This window comes from Triticum dicoccoides, chromosome 2A, assembly GCF_002162155.2.
Source record: "Triticum dicoccoides isolate Atlit2015 ecotype Zavitan chromosome 2A, WEW_v2.0, whole genome shotgun sequence".
In the NCBI taxonomy this organism is placed as follows: Eukaryota; Viridiplantae; Streptophyta; class Magnoliopsida; order Poales; family Poaceae; genus Triticum; species Triticum dicoccoides.
The window spans coordinates 76,735,289-76,759,345 of NC_041382.1; positions in this window are offsets into that span (position 1 = coordinate 76,735,289).

Consider the following 24,057-nt stretch of genomic DNA (forward strand, 5'->3'; position numbering starts at 1 on the left):
CTTCAATATTATGAGAATGTGTATCACCACAATCGAGATCCAACAAACCATTTTCATTGGGTGTATGACCATAGAAGGTTTTATTCATGCAAACAGAACAACAATTTATTCTCTTACTTAAATGAATAACCGTATTGCAATAAACATGATCAAATCATATTCATGCTCAACGCAAACACCAAATAACACTTATTTAGGTTCAACACCAATCCTGAAAGTATAGGGAGTGTGCGATGATGATCATATCAATCTTGGAACCACTTCCAACACACATCGTCACTTCACCCTTAACTAGTCTCTGTTCATTCTGCAACTCCCGTTTCGAGTTACTACTCTTAGCAACTGAACCAGTATCAAATACCGAGGGGTTGCTACGAACACTAGTAAAATACACATCAATAATCTGTATATCAAATATACCTTTGTTCACTTTGCCATCCTTCTTATCCGCCAAATACTTGGGGCAGTTCTGCTTCCAGTGACCAGTCCCTTTGCAGTAGAAGCACTTAGTCTCAGGCTTAGGACCCGACTTGGGCTTCTTCACTTGAGCAGCAACTTGCTTGTCGTTCTTCTTGAAGTTCCCTTTCTTTCCCTTTGCCCTTTTCTTGAAACTAGTGGTCTTGTTGATCATCAACACTTGATGCTCTTTATTGATTTCTACCTTCATCGATTTCATCATCATGAAAAGCTCGGGAATCGTTTTCATCATCCCTTGCATACTATAGTTCATCACGAAGTTCTACTAACTTGGTGATGGTGACTAGAGAATTCTGTCAATCACTATTTTATCTGTAAGATTAACTCCCACTTGATTCAAGCGATTGTAGTACCCAGACAATCTGAACACATGCTCACTACTTGAGCTATTCTCCTCCATCTTTTAGCTATAGAACTTGTTGGAGACTTCATATCTCTCAACTCGGGTATTTGCTTGAAATATTAACTTCAACTCCTGGAACATCCATATGATCCATGACGTTCAAAACGTCTTTGAAGTCCTGATTCTAAGCTGTTAAGCATGGTGCACTAAACTATCAAGTAGTCATCATATTGAGCTAGCCAAACGTTCATGACGTCTGCATCTGCTCCTGCAATAGGTCTGTCACCTAGCAGTGCATTAAGGACATAATTCTTCTGTGCAGCAATGGGGATAAACCTTAGATCACGGATCCAATCCGCATCATTGCTACTAACATCTTTCAACTTAGTTTTCTCTAGGAACATATCAAAAATAAAATAGGGGAGCTAAACGCGAGCTATTGATCTACAACATAGATATGCTAATACTACTAGGACTAAGTTCATGATATATTTAAGTTCAATTAGTCATATTACTTAAGAACTCTCACTTAGAAAGACATCCCTCTAATCTTCTAAGTGACCACGTGATCCAAATCAACTAAACCATAACCGATCATCACGTGAAATGGAGTAGCTTTCAATGGTGAACATCAATATGTTGATCATATCTACTATATGATTCACGCTCGACCTTTCGGTCTCAGTGTTCCGAGGCCATATCTGCATATGCTAGGCTCGTCAAGTTTAACCTGAGTATTCTACGTGTGCAAAACTGGCTTGTACCCATTGTAGATGGACGTAGAGCTTATCACACCCGATCATCACATGGTGTCTGGGCATGACGAACTTTGGCAATGGTGCATACTCAGTGAGAACACTTTTATATTGAAATTTAGTGAGAGATCATCTTATAATGCTACCGTCAATCAAAGCAAGATAAGATGGATAAAAGATAAACATCACATGCAATCAATATAAGTGATATGATATGGCCATCATCATCTTGTGCTTGTGATCTCCATCTCCGAAGCACCGTCATGATCACCATCGTCACCGGCCCGACACCTTGATCACCATCGTAGCATCGTTATCGTCTCGCCAATCTTATGCTTCCACGACTATCGCTACCGCTTAGTGATAAAGTAAAGCATTACAGTGCAATTGCATTGCATACAATAAGGCGACAACCATATGGCTCCTGCTAGTTGCCGATAACTCGGTTACAAAACATGATCATCTCATACAATAAAATTTAGCATCATGTTTTGACCATATCACACCACAACATGCCCTGCAAAAACAAGTTAGACGTCCTCTACTTTGTTGTTGCAAGTTTTACGTGGCTGCTACGGGCTAAGAAAGAACCGTTCTTACCTACGCATCAAAACCACAACGATAGTTTGTCAAGTTGGTGTTGTTTTAACCTTCGCAAGGACCGGGCGTAGCCACACTTGGTTCAACTAAAGTTGGAGAAATTGACACCCGCCAGCCACCTGTGTCCAAAGCATGTCGGTAGAACCAGTCTCGCGTAAGCATACACATAATGTCGGTCCAGGCCGCTTCATCCAACAATACCCCCGAACCAAAGTATGACATGCTGGTAAGCAGTATGACTTATATCGCCCACAACTCACTTGTGTTCTACTCGTGCACAACATCAACGCATAAAACCTAGGCTCTGATGCCACTGTTGGGGAACGTAGTAATTTCAAAAAATTCCTATGCACACGCAAGATCATGGTGATGCATACCAACAAGAGAGGAGAGTGTTGTCCACGTACCCTCGTAGACCGAAAGCGGAAGCGTTAGCACAACACGGTTGATGTAGTCATATGTCTTCATGGCCCGACCGATCAAGCACCGAAACTATGGCACCTCCGAGTTCTAGCACACGTTCAGCTAGATGATGATTCCTGGACTCCGATCCAGCAAAATGTCGGGGAAGAGTTCCGTCAGCACGACGGCGTAGTGACGATCTTGATGTTCTACTGTCGCAGGGCTTCGCCTAAGCACCACTACAATATTATCGAGGATTGTGGTGGAGGGGGGCACCGCACATGGCTAAAAGATCAATGATCAACTGTTGTGTCTATGGGGTGCCCCCTGCCCCCGTATATAAAAGAGCAAGGGGGGAGGCGGCCGGCCTAGGAGGAGGACGCGCCAAGGGGGGATTCCTACTCCCACCGGGAGTAGGACTCCTCCTTCCTTTGTTGGAGTAGGAGAGAAGGAAAGAGGGGGAGAGGAACAAGGAAAAGGGGGCTGCACCCCTTGTCCAATTCGGACCAGAGGGGGCACGCGCCTCCTTCCTTTTGGCCTCTCTCCTCTATTCCCGTATGGCCCAATAAGGCCCATATACTCCCCGAAAAATTCCCGTAACTCTCCAGTACTCTGAAAAATCCCGAATCACTTGGAACCTTTCTGATGTCCGAATATAGTTGTCCAATATATCGATCTTTACGTCTCGGCCATTTCGAGACTCCTCGTCATGTCCCCGATCTCATCCGGGAGTCCGAACTCCTTCGGTACATCAAAACTCATAAACTCATAATATAACTATCATCGAAACCTTAAGCGTGCGGACCCTACAGGTTCGAGAACAATGTAGAGATGACCGAGACACGTCTCCGGTCAATAACCAATAGCGGAACCTAGATGCTCATATTGGCTCCCACATATTCTATGAAGATCTTTATCGGTCAAACCGCATAACAACATACGTTGTTCCCTTTGTCATCGGTATGTTACTTGCCCGAGATTCGATCATCGGTATCTCAATACCTAGTTCAATCTCGTTACCGGCAAGTCTCTTTACACGTTCTGTAACACATCATCCCGCAACTAACTCATTAGTTGCAATGCTTGCAAGGCTTTAAGTGATGTGCATTACCGAGAGGGCCCAGAGATACCTCTCCGACAGTCGGAGTGACAAATCCTAATCTCGAAATACGCCAACCCAACAAGTACCTTCAGAGACACCTGTAGAGCACCTTTATAATCACCCAGTTACATTGTGACATTTGGTAGCGCACAAAGTGTTCCTCCGGTAAACGGGAGTTGCATAATCTCATAGTCATAGGAACATGTATACGTTATGAAGAAAGCAATAGCAACAAACTAAACAATCAAGTGCTAAGCTAATGGAATGGGTCAAGTCAATCACATCATTCTCCTAATGATGTGATCCCATTAATCAAATGACAACTCATGTTTATGGTTAGGAAACATAACCATCTTTGATCAACGAGCTAGTCAAGTAGAGGCATACTAGTGACACTCTGTTTGTCTATGTATTCACACATGTATTATGTTTCCGGTTAATACAATTCTAGCATGAATAATAAACATTTATCATGATATAAGGAAATAAATAATAACTTTATTATTGCCTTTAGGGCATATTTCCTTCAGTCTCCCACTTGCACTAGAGTCAATAATCTAGTTCACATCGCCGTGTGATTTAATACTAATAGTTCACATCACCATGTGATTAACACCCATAGTTCACATCGACATGTGACCAACACCCAAATGGTTTACTAGAGTCAATAATCTAGTTCACATTGCTATGTGATTAACACCCAAAGAGTACTAAGGTGTGATCATGTTTTGCTTGTGAGAGAAGTTTAGTCAACGGGTCTGCCACATTCAGATCCGTATGTATTTTGCAAATTTCTATGTCAACAATGCTCTGCACAGAGCCACTCTAGCTAATTTCTCCCACTTTCAATATGTATCCAGATTGAGATTTAGAGTCATCTGGATCAGTGTCAAAATTTGCATCGATGTAACCCTTTACGACGAACCTTTTGTCACTTCCATAATTGAGAAACATATCCTTATTCCACTAAGGATAATTTTGACTAATGTCCAGTGATCTACTCCTAGATCACTATTGTACTCCCTTGCCAAAAACAGTGTAGGGTATACAATAGATCTGGTACACAGCATGGCATATTTTATAGAACCTATAGCCAAGGCATAGGGAATTGCTTTCATTCTCTTTCTATCTTCTACCTATGGCCATGAGGGAGGTGTCACCTGATAATTTGAATCGGACGGATTAAGAGGTTGTCTGAAATAACCTGCCTTGGGATAAGAATGGTCAGAAGTGGAAGAGACCTCAGACCAGTGCTTCCGAACTGGGGTATCAGGTAAACCGGCCAAAGTGACCTGTTGGCCATTGTGCCGGGTTGTCCGGCGAGCTTCATGCTGCTGTGTCTTCAAAATAAATGTTGGTTCCAAGTAAGCAAGATGATGAGAAAAGCTTACTTTCCGGACTGCTTGACGGGTTTTTTTGTGTTGGCATAGAGTCTGAACCGGAGGAAAGGGTAATTACCTCTACATCATCAGCTTGGCTACCTTCTACGTCCTCCTGATAAAGATCATTGTTAATGAGGTGCATGAAAAGGGAGCCAAGTGAGTCAAGTTCTACCTCAACTTCCAGATCCTCAGCATCTTCATCAAGTTCCATGTTGATCCGGTCAGCCATTTTCCGCTTTGAGGTCCGCTTGACGGCTTTGGTTTTGGGATGAGATGGTTTGACCGCTTTATCCCAGGTTGGCTCTACCGCTTTATCTACGGATTTCCGTTTCCAGAAGGGGTCATCACCCTATTCATACATACATAGAAGAATGATTACAAGTTGGACAAAGTTAAAGATATCAAAAGATGAAAAGGAAGTATAGTGCTTACAGTAGGCGGTTTGTTCTTAGTATAGAAGGGGTTCAAGCTGGTTTGACTACAGACTGATTCCGATTCATTTAAAATTTTCTTTACGCTTTCAGTGACCTCTTCATCGGTCACCTGAATGTTGATATGGCGTTGAGGATCTTCAACATCACCGGTGTACTCACACATTAAACCGGGGCGGTGGCTCAGCGGCAAGACGCTCCAAGATATCCAACAGCACACGAAATCAACGCCTGTTAAACCATTGGCCATAAAGGCCCGGAGCTTGGCGAGTTAAGGGGCATATTTGGCCCGTTCTGCAGAATTTAAGCGTTGCGGCATTGGATGGGTGTTGGAAAGCCGGTGATCACGATAGCCTGGAAGGGGATTTTCATCTTCAGGAGAAGTATCTCTGCAGTGAAACTAAGTCTGGTTTCATTCCTTAGGATGGTTGTGCAGTTTGGCATGAGGGAATTCAACTTCCTTCCGCTTTTGAATAGAAACACCACCAAGTTCAGTGTTGGGACCATTTACAAATTTTGCGCGCCAGTTCAGATGAAAGAAGTCCCGGAACAGTTCAGCAGTCGATTCTTGTTGTAAATACAATTCACAGAAGACCTAGAAGTTGCATAGATTGGACACCGAGTTGGGTTCGATATCTTGAGGATGGAGTTGGAAACTGGCAAGCACATTGTTGAGGAAATCGTTAACTGGTAACTGCTCGATTGGCTGGCAAGTAGGGCATTAATAGGCTAATCGGCCATTTAATCAATTAATCGGATAATTTATTAGTTTATCGGTTACTCGGTGACCCTATGAGTAGGGATTAATCGGCAAGTTAACTGGTTAATCGGATGAATTCTTGAACAGGGGGCAAGCACATCCCGGTAGAACTTTGACCATGGCGGTTTGAAACCACGGCCTATGTGGTCGACGAAGACCACAACCTCGCCCTGCCTCGGGGTTGGAGGATTTTCTGTTCCTGGAACTCGCCATCAAATTTCAGTTTTCTTAGGCAAGGTGCCAATGCTGACCATTCCGGTCAACTGTTCCTCGGTGACCCGGGAACGAGCCCAATTGCAAGCGGCAAACTGTTTGGCCATTGTGAAACAAAAAGCTGGAAAAGAAATGCCGGTTTACAAATCATTCATAGTGGTATACAAGATGCAGTGGAATAAAGATATACAGGTATGTGAAATTGCGTAAACCGTAGACGAATAAAATAGTGAATGACAAAGTCATATCGAGGGCATATATGTGTTGTTAAACCGGACTATTACAATCAACATAAAGAAGGTTTACCGGTTTATTAGAGGACTAATGGTATGAGATAGATTGTTTTTACAAAGGTAAACCGGAGACGAATACAATAGTGAATGACAAGGTCATATTAAGGAAAAACAAGTTTCACAGGATCACAAGGGAATTTTGGATCCACCGAAGACAGAAAGGCAAAAATATTTTGACCTAAAAAGGGTAGCACCCGAAACAGTTTGTGAAGGACTAGATCAGTTTTTTGCACATAAGGGTTTGTGGTAGTAATAGAAGATTAGCCTCGACAAGGTATACGTCAAGCGTGAAGTGCCCATCTATAGACTAAGGAGGAACAGGCAAGAACAGCACCGAAGCACTGATGAACTTCAGAGAACTGCGGAGAACAGGGAAACCCTAATGAATCTAAGGAAGGAGGAAGGGACTTACTGCGGCCGCGGAAGCAGCGGAGGTGTGCTGCGGAACTCTAGTACGAACAGGTTGATGCAGCGGCCAATGATGAGGCAGAGGCAAGGCTTGACGATGGCGGCGGTGCTCAGGTGCGGAGGTGTCACGAGGAGGAAGAAGAATCGAACAAGACGAAGGGAAAAAATGATAAGGACCCATGGCCTTATTTATAAGGCGAAGCGATAAGGCGACAAATGCAGGAATCGAGGAGCTCAAAAACGGATAGTTAATAATGGTGTCACTTCGATGACTTGATATGCATTAATAAAGGTAATCCTCAGCTTCAACGGATAGATGATGTCAGGGCGGTTTATCATGACCCTGGAATATGATGTCACGGCGGTTTACAAGATCAAGGTGAAGATGCAAGGGAGGAATTTTTCTAAGTATTGAAGATTTACATGAACAAGTTCGAACCAATCTGGGGCCTAATGTTGGGGATATTACTACTGGACGTAAACCGGCCAGGGGTAGCTGGATTAGCTTTACAAAGATTAGAAGCCCATGAAGATGGGAGAATGATGGCGCCTTATGAAGGCCCAAGGCCCAGAGGCGAGTTAAGGTCTATAGATGTAAACCGACCTAATTATGTAACTTGCATTGTAAGACAGGAAGTGTAGAGACCGCACCGAGCATGTTTATGATCCAGTTCGGGACTCTGTAAACTGGCGAGCATCAACCTGTGTATATAAAGGGACGACCCGGCGGCGGTAGAGGGACACACAACAACTCGAGAGCCAGACAAAGCGGATTCGCTCCCTGGCCTTCGAAACCCTAGCAATACCAATCACAACTAGACGTAGGCTTTTACCTTCATCGAGGGGGCCGAACTAGTATAAACTCCCCGTGTCCCCTTCTCCGGTTTAACCCCTTTAAGCTAACCCATTGCGATGGCTCCACGACTAAGTCCTTTCACAAGGATATCTGCCGTGACAAACCCACGACAGTATGGGATAAAGAGGACTTGATACTTTAATGCTATGGTTGGGGTTTACCTTAATGATCTTTAGTAGTTGCGGATGCTTGCTAGAGTTACAATCATAAGTGCATATGATCCAAGTAGAGAAAGTATGTTAGCTTATGCCTCTCCCTTAAATAAAATTGCAATAGTGATTACCGGTCTAGTTATCGATTGCCTAGGGACAAATAACTTTCTCGTAACAACAAGCTCTCTAGTAAAACTAATTTAGTTGTGTCTTTATCTAAACATCCCCTACTTTTTATTTACTTGTTCTTTATTATCTTGCAAACCTATCCAAAAACACCTACATAATACTTCTAGTTTCATACTTGTTCTAGGTAAAGCGAATGTTAAGTGTGCACAGAGTTGTATCGGTGGTCGATAGAACTTGAGGGAATATTTGTTCTACCTTTAGCTCCTCGTTGGGTTCGACACTCTTACTTATCGAAAGAGGCTAAAATTGATCCCCTATACTTGCGGGTTATCAAGACCTTTTTCTGGCGCTGTTGCCGGGGAGCAATAGTGTGGGGTGAATATTCTTGTGTGTGCTTGTTTGCTTTATCACTAAGTAATTTTTATTTGCTGTTCTTAGTTGTTCTTTATCTTTAGTTATGGATATGGAACATGAAATACCAAAAAAATTAGGTGTACTTGCTTCTCATGGAGATGAGGAACCTCCTAAAACCCTCGATGCTCGTTATGTGACAGATATTATGTACTACTTTGATAATCCAGAGAAACCCCCATTCAATTTGGTAATGGGAGATACGTTGGATCAACGTGAATACTTTAGGGATTATCGCTTGACTCAAAAAGGGAAACTATTATGGGATCAAATTTATATGTTGAATTGGTATGCTAGGCAACTATGCTTGAGATATGATTATACTTGTTGCTCTAGGATGAAGTCTCCACACCTTGCCTTTTCATGCAAATTTAATGATAATGAAACCTTGGCTTCTTATGCTAGAGGTATATATGACTACTATGATGTGGAACAAATAGAAGAATTTGTTGCTTTTATGGGTGCTTATGAAATTGAATCTATGTTCAAAGAATATGAAAATCTTTATGATGTTGTCTACAGACCTGAAAATTTAGCTATCCTTAAATATTGTTATGATAATTATGAATACAATTCCGATATTGATGCGTTTATTGAGAAAGTCTCCGCTATCCCAGAAGAGACTAATATCTTGCAGCAATCTATGGAAGAAAAAATTGATGAAACTATGAGCTCATTGGATGAAAAGGATGAGGAGGAGAGCGAAGAACAGAAGGAGGAAGAGCGGATTGATCACCCGTGCCCACTTTCTAATGAGAGTAACTCTTCAACTCATATATTGTTTAATTTCCCTTCATGTTACCGAAGGATGAATGCTATGATAATTGCTATGTTCCCATTGATTCTTTTGAAATATCCCTTTTTGATGATGCTTGCTATGCTTGTGGCCAAGATGCCAATATGAATTACGCTTATGGAGATGAACTTGCTATAGTTCCTTATGTTAAACATGAAATTGTTGCTATTGCACCCACGCATGATAGTCCTATCATCTTTTTGAATTCTCCCAACTACACTATATCGGAGAAGTTTGCACTTATTAAGGATTATATTGATGGGTTGCCTTTTACTACTACACATGATGATTTTGATAGATATAATATGCATGCGCTTGCTGCTCCTACTTGCAATTATTATGAGTGAGGAACTATATCTCCACCTCTCTATGTTTCCAATACGATAAAATTGCAAGAAAATGTTTATACTATGCATTGGCCTTTACTATGTGTGCATGAATTGTTCTTTTATGACATGCCGATGCATAGGAAGAGAGTTAGACTTTGTAATTGCTTGATATATGTTACTTTGTGCTCACTACTAAATTACAAATCATTGTTGATTCAAATTGGCTTTGATATACCTTGGGATCCGGGTGGATTCATTACTTGAGCACTATATACCTAGCTTAATGGCTTTAAAGAAAGCGCTACCAGGGAGACAACCTGGAAGTTTTAGAGAGTCATTTATTTCTGTTGAGTGCTTTTATATAGTTTAAAAACAACAAAAATAAAGAGGGGAACCCAAAACTTTTTCAAAAAGGAAAGCGAAAGTGAGAAAGACGAGCATTGTTGAAGTGGGAGCTAGCCTTGAACTTTGTTCATGCTCACGGAAACTTTGTGAATCTTTATTACATAAACTTTTCAATAAAAATAATTATCACCCTGTACAATTCCATTGTATTATAAAAATAATGTGACAAGGTTTGCCTTTAGGATGTTTACTTTGCTTGTTGGTTTGTACGGTGCAGGACAGAAACTTTGGCTTTAGTGCGCGATTTTACATTTTTTACTGGAAAGTAAAATGGTTATGATTCTTTTCGCACTGTCTTTCTATGCAAATTTTTTTATTTTTCCTAATTTTGGTATAATATTTCAAGTATCAGAAGTATGGTGAATGTTTAGATTGTTACATACTGTTCTGTTTTAGACAGATTCTGTTTTTGATGCATAGTTTGCTTGTTTTGATGAAACTAACGATTTATATCAGTGGATTAAGCCATGGAAAATTTATATTACAGTAGACACAATGCAAAAACAAAATATTAATTGGTTTGCAATAGTACTTAGAGTAGTGATTTGCTTTATTATACTAACGGATCTTACCGAGTTTTCTGTTGAAGTTTTGTGTGGATGAAGTGTTCGATGATCGATAAGGTCTCGATGTGAGAAGAAGGAAGAGGGGAAAGAGCTCAAGCTTGGGGATGCCCGAGGCACCCCAAGTAAATATTCAAGGAGACTCAAGCGTCTAGGCTTGGGGATGCCCCGGAAGGCATCCCCTTTTTCTTCAACAAATATCGGTATGTTTTCGGATTCATTTCATTCATGTGATATGTGTAAATCTTGGAGCGTCTTTTGCATTTAGTTTTCTTTTTTTTATTTTATGCACCATGCTAGTATGAGATAGTCCTTGATTGATTTATAGAATGCTCTATGCACTTCACTTATATCTTTTTAGTATGGCTTTATAGAATGCTTCATGTGCTTCACTTATATCATTTGAAGTTTGGATTGTCTGTTTCTCTTTACATAGAAAACCTCCATTTGTAGAATGCTCTTTTGCTTCACTTATATTTGTTACAGTGTGGGCATATCTTTTGTAGAAAGAATTAAACTCTCTTCCTTCACTTATATTTATTTAGAGAGATGACAGGAATTGGTCATTCACATGGTTAGTCATAAAATCCTACATAAAACTTGTAGATCACTGAATATGATATGTTTGATTCCTTGCAATAGTTTTGGGATATAAAGATGGTGATATTAGATTCATGCTAGTGGGTAGTTGTGGATTAGTAGAAATACTTGTGTTGAGGTTTGTGACTCCCGTAGCATGCACGTATGGTGAACCGTTATATAACGAAGGCGGAGCATGAGGTATTTATTGATTGTCTTCCTTATGAGTGGCGGTCGGGGACGAGCGATGGTCTTTTCCTACCAATCTATCCCCCTAGGATCATGCGCGTAGTACTTTGTTTCGATGACTAATAGATTTTTGCAATAAGTATGTGAGTTCTTTATGACTAATGTTGAGTCCATGGATTATACGCACTCTCACCCTTCCATCATTGCTAGCCTCTCTAGTATCGCGCAACATTCGCCGGTACCATAAACCCACCATATACCTTCCTCAAAACAGCCACCATACCTACCTATCATGGCATTTCCATAGCCATTCCGAGATATATTGCCATCCAACTTCCACGATCATCATATACATGACTTGAGCATTCATTGTCATATTGCTTTGCATGATCGTAAGATAGCTAGCATGATGTTTTCATGGCTTGTACGTTTTTTGATGTCATTGCTACGCTAGATCATTGCACATCCCGGTACACCGCCGGAGGCATTCATATAGAGTCATATCTTTGTTCTAGATATCGAGTTGTAATATTGAGTTGTAAGTAAATAAAAGTGTGATGATCATCATTATTAGAGCATTACCCCAGTGAGGAAAGGATGATGGAGACTATGATTCCCCCACAAGTCGGGATGAGACTCCGGACTTTACAAAAAAAGAGGCCAAAGAAGCCCACCAAAAAAGCAAAAAAAAAAACAAAAAATGAGAGAAAAAGAGAGAAGGGGCAATGTTACTATCCTTTTACCACACTTGTGCTTCAAAGTAGAACCATGTTCTTCATATAGAGAGTCTCTTGAGTTATCACTTTCATATACTAGTGGGAATTTTCATTATAGAACTTGGCTTGTATATTCCGATGATGGGCTTCCTCAAACGCCCGAGGTCTTCATGAGCAAGCAAGTTGGATGCACACCCACTTAGTTTTCAGTCTGAGCTTTCATACACTTATAGCTCTTAATGCATCCATTGCATGGCAATCCCTACTCACTCACATTGATATCTATTGATGTGCATCTCCATAGCCCGTTGATATGCCTAGTTGATGTGAGACTATCTTCTCCTTTTTGTCTTCTCCACAACTACCATTCTATTCCACCTATAGTGTTATGTCCATCGCTCACGCTCATGTATTGCGTGAAAGTTGAAAAGGTTTGAGAACGTCAAAAGTATGAAACAATTGATTGGCTTATCATCGGGGTTGTGCATGATGTGAATATTTTGTGTGGTGAAGATGGAGCACAGCCAGACCATATGATTTTGTAGGGATAACTTTCTTTGGCCATGTTATTTTGAAAAGACATGATTGCTTTATTAGTATGCTTGAAGTATTATTGTTTTTATGTCAAATGATAGACTATTGCTTTGAATCACTGGTATCTTAATATTCATGCCATGATTAGATATGTGATCAAGATTATGCTAGGTAGCATTCCACATCAAAAATTATCTTTTTTATCATTTACTTACTCGAGGACGAGCAGGAATTAAGCTTGGGGATGCTGATATGTCTCCATCGTATCTATAATTTTTTATTGTTCCATGCCAATATTCTACAACTTTCATATACTTTTGGCAACTTGTTATACTATTTTTGGGACTAACATATTGATCCAGTGCCCAGTGCCAGTTCTTGTTTGTTGCATGTTTTTTGTTTCGCAGAATATCCATATCAAATGGAGTCCAAACGGGATAAAAACTGACAGAGATTTTTTTGGAATATATATGATTTTTGGGAAGAAAAAACCACGCGAGACGGTGCCCGAGGGAGGCATGAGGCAGGGGGCGCGCCCCACCCCCTGGGCATGCCCCTAACCCTCGTAGCCACCCCGTAAGGCAGTTGATTCCCTTCTTTCGCTGCAAGAAAGCTAATATCTGGATACAGATCATGTTAAAATTTCAGCCCAATCGGAGTTACGGATCTCCGGGAATATAAGAAACAGTGAAAGGGTAGAATCTGAGAACGCGGAAACAGAGAGAGACAGAGAGACAGGTCCAATCTCGGAGGGGCTCTCACCCCTCCCATGCCATGGAGACCAAGAACCAGAGGGGAAACCCTTCTCCCATCTAGGGAGGAGGTCAAGGAAGAAGAAGAAGGAGGGGGCTCTCTCCCCCTCGCTTCCGGTGGCACCGGAGTGCCACCAGGGCCATCATCATCACCAACTCTTCCCCCCTCTATGCAGTAGTGTAACCCCTCTCTTACCCGCTATAATCTCTACTTAAACATGGCGCTCAATGCTATATATTATTTCCCAATGATGTATGGCTATCCTATGATGTTTGAGTAGATCCATTTTATCCTATGGGTTATTTGATGATCGTGATTGGTTTGAGTTGCATGTTTTATTATTGGTGTTGTCCTATAGTGCTCTCCGTGTCTCGCAAGCGTGAGGGATTCCTGCTATAGGGTTTGCAATATGTTCATGATTTTCTTATGGTGGGTGGCGTGAGTGACAGAAGCACAGCCCCGAGTAAGTAGGTTGTTTGCGTATGGGATAAAGAGGACTTGATACTTTAATGCTATGGTTGGGTTTTACCTTAATGATCTTTAGTAGTTGTGGATGCTTGCTAGAGTTCCAATCATAAGTGCATACTAGACCATGATGGTGTGCGCTGCCGCACCCGTCTATTACCCAGATAATAAGGGTTGGAAGAGTACACATTCATAATGACTCTAAACAATTTTGTTTTCTCTAAACATGTAATGCTAAAAATATAAAAATAAAATACAAACCAAGGTCATTTTTTTTCTTTGAAGCACAATAACGAACTAAACTTTATCGATTAATAAAACATTTCTGAATAATTCTTAACTCAAGTCAGCTAATTGCTGAGGAACACAATGAACACAAATTACTTTAGCAAACTCACGATTAAAGGCTTACATGATATGTAATGTTCAGATCTTTGAATATTATTTTTGCAGCTTCGTATGGTCGTTTAAGATTACATGTTATCCTGATATTCAAAATATATGATCCAAAGCCACAAATTTAATTCTTCATGTGAATTTCCTTACACTAGCAAACGTTCTACATCCATGTCATCGGATTTAATAGAAGACAATTACATCCCAGCCAGTGTCTAGCAGTAAGCCGTGTCTTAGGTCATGAGCTTACACAATCAGAGCATCCTGGACAAAATCCAGTTGTGTCACATTTGAAAGAGCTATACAAGAAACCTTTAACATCTCGCATGACTGCTTTAGCATAATTGTAGGGACGATTTCATCAAAAGAGGCATATTGAGCTCAACAAACCCAGGTGAGGGCATGCTCCACCCAATCCTTTTAAGTTTTTGTTGTATGTAAAGAACCTTGGGAAAATTTAGACGCCAAAGTGTTTATGGTCATCACTGTCCAGCTCAGGAATGTACTGAAACTAACATCATACAAGACCACCTATATATGTAATCGTTCGGTTCAATAAATGTTCTCTAATGCAACCCACGTCAGACTCATTCAAAAATATTATACATACATGCAGTAGGGAGAAATTCCTACTATTTGAATGAGAAAATTTTGGCTGAAACCTCTGTATTTTTATTCTAGTATACATGGCATCAGGCATCTGATTTACCTCCAGAACATGCTGCAAAAATGGTGACTGAAGATGCATACTGGCTACCACCTTATATGATTTTAAGAACATGCTTGGCTTTTTTATCTTTGCTTTGGCGAGCCAATTATCTTATCTCCTTCAATCCCCTAAAAACAATATGGCACACTAATCATGTCCCAATAAGTGGTCCAAGATGAAACATCATGCATATTACGAATGGGCATTACCCTATGACGAAGAGCACAAAGTGCTTACAAAAGTGTTGAGCATCACAATCATTTGAAAACACTAAGTGCTATATGTGTGCGTGCACACATGCACACAGACTGCATTTTAACATCATCTTGATGACAACGTGGAAGATTAGATGGAAGGGAACGCCTATTGCCACAACAATACATGATTAGACCAAAATCTCGGACCACCAGTGTTCCTTTTTCAAGTACTCTTCATTCAACAGTAGATTAGTTACCAAGATTTTGAGAGAATATTGGTTCATGGCCAAGCTGGGTATGGACACAATCCATGAGGTACTTGAATTTATTGTGGCATGGATGCCTCATATATGCCTGTATGTATGTACCTGCTTCAATACTTATTCAAATTCAATACGCAATGCGGGAGTTCATCATGCATGCCATATAATGAAAGGGATATGTTCAGTTAGAGATTTGGAAGAATGTCAATTTCTTGTCCAAAAAGATAACAGTAGAAGTTGCTCCATATGCCATCGGTATACGAAGCTATGCCTACCTCAGATTCCTAGAACAACCCCCTTGACAGAATAATCGATCATGATACAAAAATTCCCAAACAGGATAAAGATTAGTGATGGATCAAAACAATAACGTCCAACTGTAAACACCCTGTGCAGCAAGATGAGCATACACAGTAAGATGACACCGATAATAACCTGGCAGTTAGCCATTGAGCGGCAAGGGACAACCCAGCCCATCGGAAACAACCTCGAATCTGTCAACTCATAGCACCTTCTATCCAATTGGGAGTAAAGGAAACATCATCAATAAGAGAAATTCTGAAATTTGATGGAGGAAGACCTGGGGGAACACCCGCAAAAAAAGAACTGGGGAAAGATGGAACAGAGAAGATGAGGTATGGAATAGAAAAGATGAGGTACCAACCTGCCGAAGTAAGGAGGTGGGAGGAACAACAGGATTGTCGAGACTATATGGATGCCAGTGGGGTATTTTAAGAGCACATATCAAATGGTAACTGACCTGAGCACATCGATTGCCATTAAGTTATTAGAAACGGACACCGGCAAGTGGGTAAATCAATTGCCATTAACGTCCGTATCAATGAGGATTTAAGGATTTCTATCGCCGATTACTAAATCACCAGGCAACTGTTCGCTGTCCCATCACTGCTCACGGCGACGGGAGATCCACTCGCTCCCATCTCATCGGAAGAACCTAACATGGCCTCTCCCGCCCAGCAAGGCATGGGTCGTTCACCTCGTATAGATCAGTTCACCCGCCCGCGAGATTGACGACTGCGAACAACCTTTTTTCCCTTGCGAAGAGCCGCTGCCGAACACACGGGACAGGAGGCTGTGTTCTGATTTTTTTTGTAACTCGTGTTTTGATATACCCCTCCATCAACATGCGAGCGACGTGCGGCTGCGAAATATGCGCAATTTTTCGGTTGGTCGTTTTCACATCTAAGGGCCAGCAGACCCAAGTAATGGTAGACCGTCCATTTTGTTACGGGAGTAGCGGCCCAGCCCATTAGCGATCTGTGATTACCAACGAACACTCACAAATCGATCCAACGGCCAAAACTTTCTAAACTCATACATCTGATAGCCAGAAGCCTTGATGGCTTGAGAGGGTTGAGAGGGTGCATGTTCAGATCTTTGAATAATATTTTTGCAGCTTCGTATGGTCGTTTAGGATTACATGTTATCCTGATATTTAAAATATATGATCCAAAGACACAAATTTAATTCTTCATGTGAATTTCCTTACACTAGCAAACGTTCTACATCCATGTCATCGGATTTAATAGAAGACAGTTACATCCCAGCCAGTGTCTAGCAGTAAGCCATGTCTTAGGTCATGAGCTTACACAATATGAGCATCCTGGACAAAATCCAGATGTGTCACATTTGAAGGAGCTATACAAGAAACCTTTAACATCTCGCATGACTGCTTTAGCATAATTGTAGGGACAATTTCATCAAAAGAGGCATCTTGAGCTCAACAAACCCAGGTGTTGAGGATATCACTATTGGGCGTAAACCGGCCTATCTGGGCCGGGTTAACTTCTTCAGTAGTTAACTATGTTGAAACCCAAGAAGGCAGATGAGGGCTTAAGGCCCATAGTCGGTTCAAGGCCCATAGTTAGTTTAAGGCCTGTAGCCGTAAACCGGCATTGGTATGTAACTTGTATTGTAAGTTAGGAATAAGTAGAGACCAAAGCGAACACATCTATGAGTCGGTATTGGGAATCTATGAACCGACGGGCGTCACTCGTGTATATAAGGGGACGACCCGGCGGCGGTTCAGACAACATACAACAACTCGAGACATAGGTCAAGCTTGTTTGCTCCCTAGTCATCGAAACCCCATCAATCCCATCACAACTAGACGTAGGCTTTTACCTTCATCGAAGGGGCCGAACTAGTATAAACACTCTTGCGTCCCTGTGTCCGCTTTAACCCCTTCAAGCTAACCCATCACGATGGCTCCACGACTAAGTCCTTTCTCTAGGACATCTGCCATGACAAAACCATGACACGTGGCGCCCACCACGGGGCTATCGCATGATGGTTTCAAGTTCTTGGAGGGCCGCTTTGAAGGACTCAAGGGCTACGCTGTGGGTCGGATGACTAAGAGTCGTCGCGGCAAGCTCTACATCGATGATGCAGGCTGGGGCCCCAAGGCCGGCTCAGTTGAGTACGGGTACCGGGTCCCCTTTGGTGGCATACACGTGTTCATTGGCAAGATCATAGAACCGGGCCTTGAGCTGGACATTTGCACCGACCTCGTCGAAACGGCTCAGCGTGCGCGATCCGCCCGGGTTAAACCGGCCGTGAAGCATGCCTTTGTGGGAGTCATCCATGGAGGAAGTTATGAGGATGGATCGGAAACTCACGGCGAGACCGTCATTTATTCCGGCGACGAGTCATCAACCGGAGAAACCAAATCTCTATATCAGCTACAAGATGGCCGGATTGGGGGCTGTTCCGATGGCGACAGTATTCCGGACCCCTCTGATCAACCCAACCGAGTTGGAATATTCATGGCCGGCACACAAGTAGCGCTTCATTCTTCGACCGCTGCGCCAATAACCTCCGGTTCAGTAGCGGCGACAGCTGCTGGGGCAGGAAGCTCTGCACGCCCGCCGGCTCAAGTTCTATCAGATCTATTTGATGCATTGGCTGCGCTTATGGCAGAAGCTAATCCGGCGGATCAGGAAGTCCACAACGCGGAGATTGCAAAGGTGAAGGAACAGATCACCCAGGCCAAGGCGGACCTGGCAGCTGAGAATGCCAGGATGACCACAGAGCGGGCCGCTTTAGACGCACAAGCCTACAGGCTCATGTTGGACCAGAACGCGTCGCATGAAGTCATGAGGAGGAAGTACTGATCCCGTTTGCCTTCAGTTTTCGAGGCCAGAGACCTTTTCAACACCCCAGGAGCAGGAACCAGTAATCTGCTGGAGGGGAGCCGGGCGGAAGCTCCTAGGACCGGTGCGCCGGTTCAGCCCCGTCTGATGGATCTACCTCGTCAAAATACTGTTATACCTCAGGCTATTTCAACACCTCCGGGTCACTAATCCAACCCAATGGACAATCTTGTTGCCGCTGCTGCACGGCTGGAGGCCATTCCAATTGAAGGTGACTCACCGCAGACGATAGAGACGCGATGGGTCAAGGAGCTTCTTAGGACAGCTTTGGACCAATAGGAAGCATACTCATACAGCCGCGACCGGATCCACTCGACCCCTCGCCCAAGCCGGAGCTATAGTAGGAATATGGATGAACCGACAGTGTCAAGCAATGAACGACGTGGAGCACCCCATGGCAACAACCCGGTGGGTGGTGCTGATAACGCTCAGGAGGTGGTGGACCGGGCCCGAGCACGCAGGGAGGCCGAGTTAGCCGCACAGTATCAGGCTCGGTAGCTTACGCCGGTTCGTCCAACTATCTCGGCCGAACCCGGTGTTACTTCTAGTTCTTTGGGGGTGCCTTGCCTTGTCCCCGCTTTACGCAATGTGCGCCTGCCCAAGGATTTCAAGGGCCCGCGCAAGGTACCAAATTACACGGCGGATCAACCCCCAGAGACGTGGGTGGAGAGCTATGAGATGGCCATGGAGATGCTTGATGTGGATGATGCGGCATGTGCGAAGTACTTCACCATGATGCTTGAAGGAACGGCCCGCACTTGGTTAAAAAGCTTACCGGCCAACTCTATCAGTTCATGGGCCCAATTACGAGCCCGGTTTATTAGTAATTTCAAGGATACATGTAAGCAGCCTATGTTGATAGTGGACTTAGCTGCCTGTGTCCAGGAGGAAGGAGAATCAACGACTCATTGGGTGCGCCGGGTCTCACAAGTGTTGCATTCATCAGACCACATCAACGCTGACACCGCAGTCTTAACCTAGAAGGCAACTGCCGGTTTGGGCCCCTAAAGCAGAAGTTGGGACGGATGAAGCGCCATTGCACTGACATGGGGACCCTCATGGCTGCTTTGGTAAAGTATGTTGATTCTGATAGTACCAAGGATCCCGAATCTGATGATGACAAGGCAGGGAAGGGAAAGAGGAACAACAACTCCAAAGGTCAGCAGCATCACTTGGCAGGCAATGGTGGCGGAGGCAAGCGTAAAGCGGATGGTAACATGGACTTTGTGGCTAATACCAACGCGCAGGACAAGGGCCAGCGACGCAAGGGTAAACCGTCAAATCGCAGTGGGGGACCCAACCCTAACCCGGACCGCCTAAATTATCTACTGAGCCAGCCCTGTCCAAGACATGGGACGAAGGAGGTGCCTGCAAACCACCTTTGGAAGGATTGCTTCATTATGCAGGAGTTCAAGAATTCTAATGCTTTTCGGTATGATCACGGCTCCGGCGGTGGCTCAGGATCCGGGCTGGGTTACGGTGGAGGAAATTCTGGTTCGAGATTTAATGGTAATCCAGGCGGACATAATAATCAAAATAATCAGAACAACCGGGGTGGTTACAACCAGCAGCAGCAACAGTCAGGTTACCAGAGCAACCCAAAGCAGTTGAATAGTGGGCAGTACCATGTCTTCACCACTAGCTTGGACAAGCGAGACCGGAAGGTTCAGAGGCGGGCAGTCAACTCTGTTGAACCGGCCGTGCCCCATTATTTACGCTGGTCTGAACAGCCAATCATATGGAGCAGAGAGGATCACCCTCCACAGGTTGATAATCCGGGTCAGTTTGCTCTGGTGGTGGCGCCTCAGGTGGGAGGTTACAAGTTCACCAAAGTGCTCATGGATGGAGGGAGCAGCATTAATATCTTGTACTATGAGACCTTCCGTCGTATGGGACTAACAAATAAAAATCTCAAACCGTCTAATACGGTGTTCCATGGTGTGGTACCTGGCAAGTCAGCATATCCTATTGGTAAGATAGCACTGGAAGTGGCCTTTGGAGATGATCATGATTCCAGGTCGGAAACATTAACGTTTGAAGTGGTGAAAATCCAAAGTCCATATCACGCCCTGTTTGGGTGACCGGCCTACGCCAAGTTTATGGCACGACCCTGTTATGTGTATTTGCAGCTCAAAATGCCGGGTCACAAGGGGACAATAATGGTTCACGAAAGCCGTAAAATTGCTTCGGAGTGCGAGGAAGGAGATGCGGCCTGCGCAGAGTCGGTTTGTGCCACCGAGGAGCTGAAGTATTATAAGGACAATGTTGATCCAGCGGACATGACTCCATTAAAGAAGCCAACTACGGAGCATGATCCGGCCCTGAAGTTCAAATCGGCAGCAGAAACTAAGCTTGTTAACTTTGTACCTGGCGATTCATCCAAGCAGTTCAGCATCAGTGCCAACTTGGATCCGAAATAGGAAAGCGTGCTCATCGAGTTCATCCGTGAGAATCGGGACATTTTTGCATGGAAACCCTCTGACATGCCAGGTGTACCGAGGCAACTCGCTGAGCACACCCTTAATGTGGATCCTAAATACAAACCAGTGAAACAGTTCCTCCATTGGTTTAACGAAGAAAGACGCAAGGCGATTGGAGAAGAGGTAGCCAGGCTCTTAGCAGCTGGCTTTATTGTTGAAGTTTTTCACCCTGAGTGGCTTGCCAATCCGGTGCTGGTCCTTAAGAAAAATGGCACCTGGCGCATGTGTGTGGATTATACAGATCTTAATAAGGCTTGTCCAGCAGATCCTTTTGCCCTCCCCGTATTGATCAAATTATTGATGCTACAGCGGGTTGCGAGCGTTTAAGTTTTTTGGATGCATATTCTGGCTATCATCAGATCAAAATGGCAGTTAAGGACCAGGAGAAGACGACATTCATAACTCCCTTTGGAGCCTTCTGCTATGTGTCTATGCCCTTTGGGCTCAAGAGTGCCCAGGCAACTTATCAACGGTGTGTACAAAATTGTCTTCACAAGCAAATTGGCCGTAATGTACATGCTTACGTGGATGATATCGTGGATAAGTCCAGGGAGAAGGAGACTTTGGTTGACGACTTGAAGGAAACCTTTGATAACCTGAGGACGTACAAGATGATGCTTAATCCGGCCAAGTGTGTCTTTGGTGTACCGGCAGGCAAGTTATTGGGTTTTCTGGTGTCCAACAGGGGAATTGAGGCTAATCCGGAGAAGATCATAGCCATCACCTCCCTGGCTAAACCAAAGTGTATTAATGATGTTCAACGCCTGGCAGGCCAGATTTCCGCGTTAAGCCGGTTTATCAGCCGCCTTGGTGAGAAGGCAATCCCTTTGTATCAGATGTTGAAGAAGACGGATCAATTCGTCTGGAGTTCTGCTGCTGATGAAACATTTGAGGACTTAAAGCGGCAATTAGCCAATCCGCCTGTGCTCACCGCTCCCATTGACAAGGAGCCGTTACTGCTATATGTTGCTGCTAATGCTCGTGCGGTCAGCGTGGCTATTGTGGTGGAGCAAAAGGAGGCAGGTAAGGAGCATCCGGTTCAACGTCCGGTCTATTATATCAGCGAGGTACTCATTGAGTCCAAGCAAAGGTATCTGCATTGGCAGAAGCTGGTGTACGGAGTTTTTATGGCAAGCCGGAAGCTTAAGCAATACTTCCAAGGGCACCCAATTACGGTGGTCAGTTCTGCTCCTTTGGGGGATATCATCCAGAACCGGGAAGCGACTGGCCGGATTGCCAAGTGGGCTATAGAGCTTGGGCCGCACGGATTGAAGTATGTGCCTCGGATGGCGGTTAAGTCTCAAGCACTTGTTGATTTCATCAATGATTGGACGGAAATGCAAGCACCTGAAGAAAAGCCGGATCACACATATTGGACCATCCATTTTGACGGATCCAGGCAATTGGAAGGCTCGGGGGCTGGAGTCATCTTAACTTCCCCACGAGGTGATAAGTTTTGTTACGTTCTCCGCTTAATGTTCCCTTGTACTAACAATGCAGCTAAGTATGAAGCCTTGCTCCATGGTCTTCGGATGGCTAAGGAGATGAACCTAAGTCGAGTTAAGTGCTTCGGTGACTCGGACCTCGTGGCTCAACAAGTATCTGGCACTTGGGACTCCAAGGACCCACTCATGGAACCATATCGTCGTGAGGTGGATATTGTTGCAGGTCACTTTAAAGGCTATCAGGTGGACCATGTGGACCGACGGAAGAATGAAGCGGCGGACGCTTTAAGCCGGCTGGGCTCTCAGCGCAAACCGGTCCCGCCTAATGTTTTTCTGGATGTGCTGCACAACCCGTCGGTCAAGCTCCCTGGTGAAGCGGATTTGGCTATTCCTGATCTGGAGGCTCAATTGGTGGCAGCTCTTCATGTCATTCCAGATTGGACGCTTCCTTACCCGGCGTACATGAACCGGGGCGAGTTACCAGAGGATGAGACTCTGGCCCGACAGATAATCTGGCGGTCCAAGTCCATGACTATTGTCAATGGCGAGTTGCATCATTGCAGTATATCAGGGGCGTTTCAACGTTGTGTGTCTCCTGAAGAATGCTGTGAAATTTTGCGTGAGATCCACAAAGGAGATTGTGGTCACCACGCAGGTTCAAAATCTTTGGTAGCTAAAGCGTTTCGTCATGGCTTCTATTGGTTAACTGCTCATGCTGATGCGGAGGATCTGGTCAGACGATGTGACGGTTGCCAAAAGTTTTCAAGACGTGCTCATGTGCTGGCCCAAGAATTGAGAATGATTCCAATTACTTGGCCGTTTGTGACTTGGGGGCTGGATATGGTTGGGCCTTTCAAAAGTTCCAAAGATAAGAAGACCCACCTCCTGGTGGCGGTTGACAAGTTTACAAAGTGGGTGGAGGCAGAACCTGTTAGCAAGTGTGATGCAGCCACGACGGTTCAGTTCATAAAAAAAGTGATTTTCTGGTTTGGCTTTCCACACAGTATCATCATAGATAATGGTACCAATTTGGCCAAGGGTGCCATGAAGGAGTTCTGCGAACGGGAGCACATCCGGCTTGACGTTTCATCAGTGACACACCCACAGTCCAATGGTCAAGCAAAAAGGGCTAATCAAGAGATCTTGAAAGGCATCAAGCCCCGGCTTATGGTTCCTTTGTAGAGAACACCGGGTTGTTGGGTAGAAGAGTTACCATCTGTGTTATGGAGCATCAATACTACACCCAACAGATCAACAGGATACACACCGTTCTTCATGGTTTACGGAGCGGAGTCGGTTCTCCCCTGTGATATCCGTCATGATTCACCTCGTGTGGCGGCTTATGTTGAAG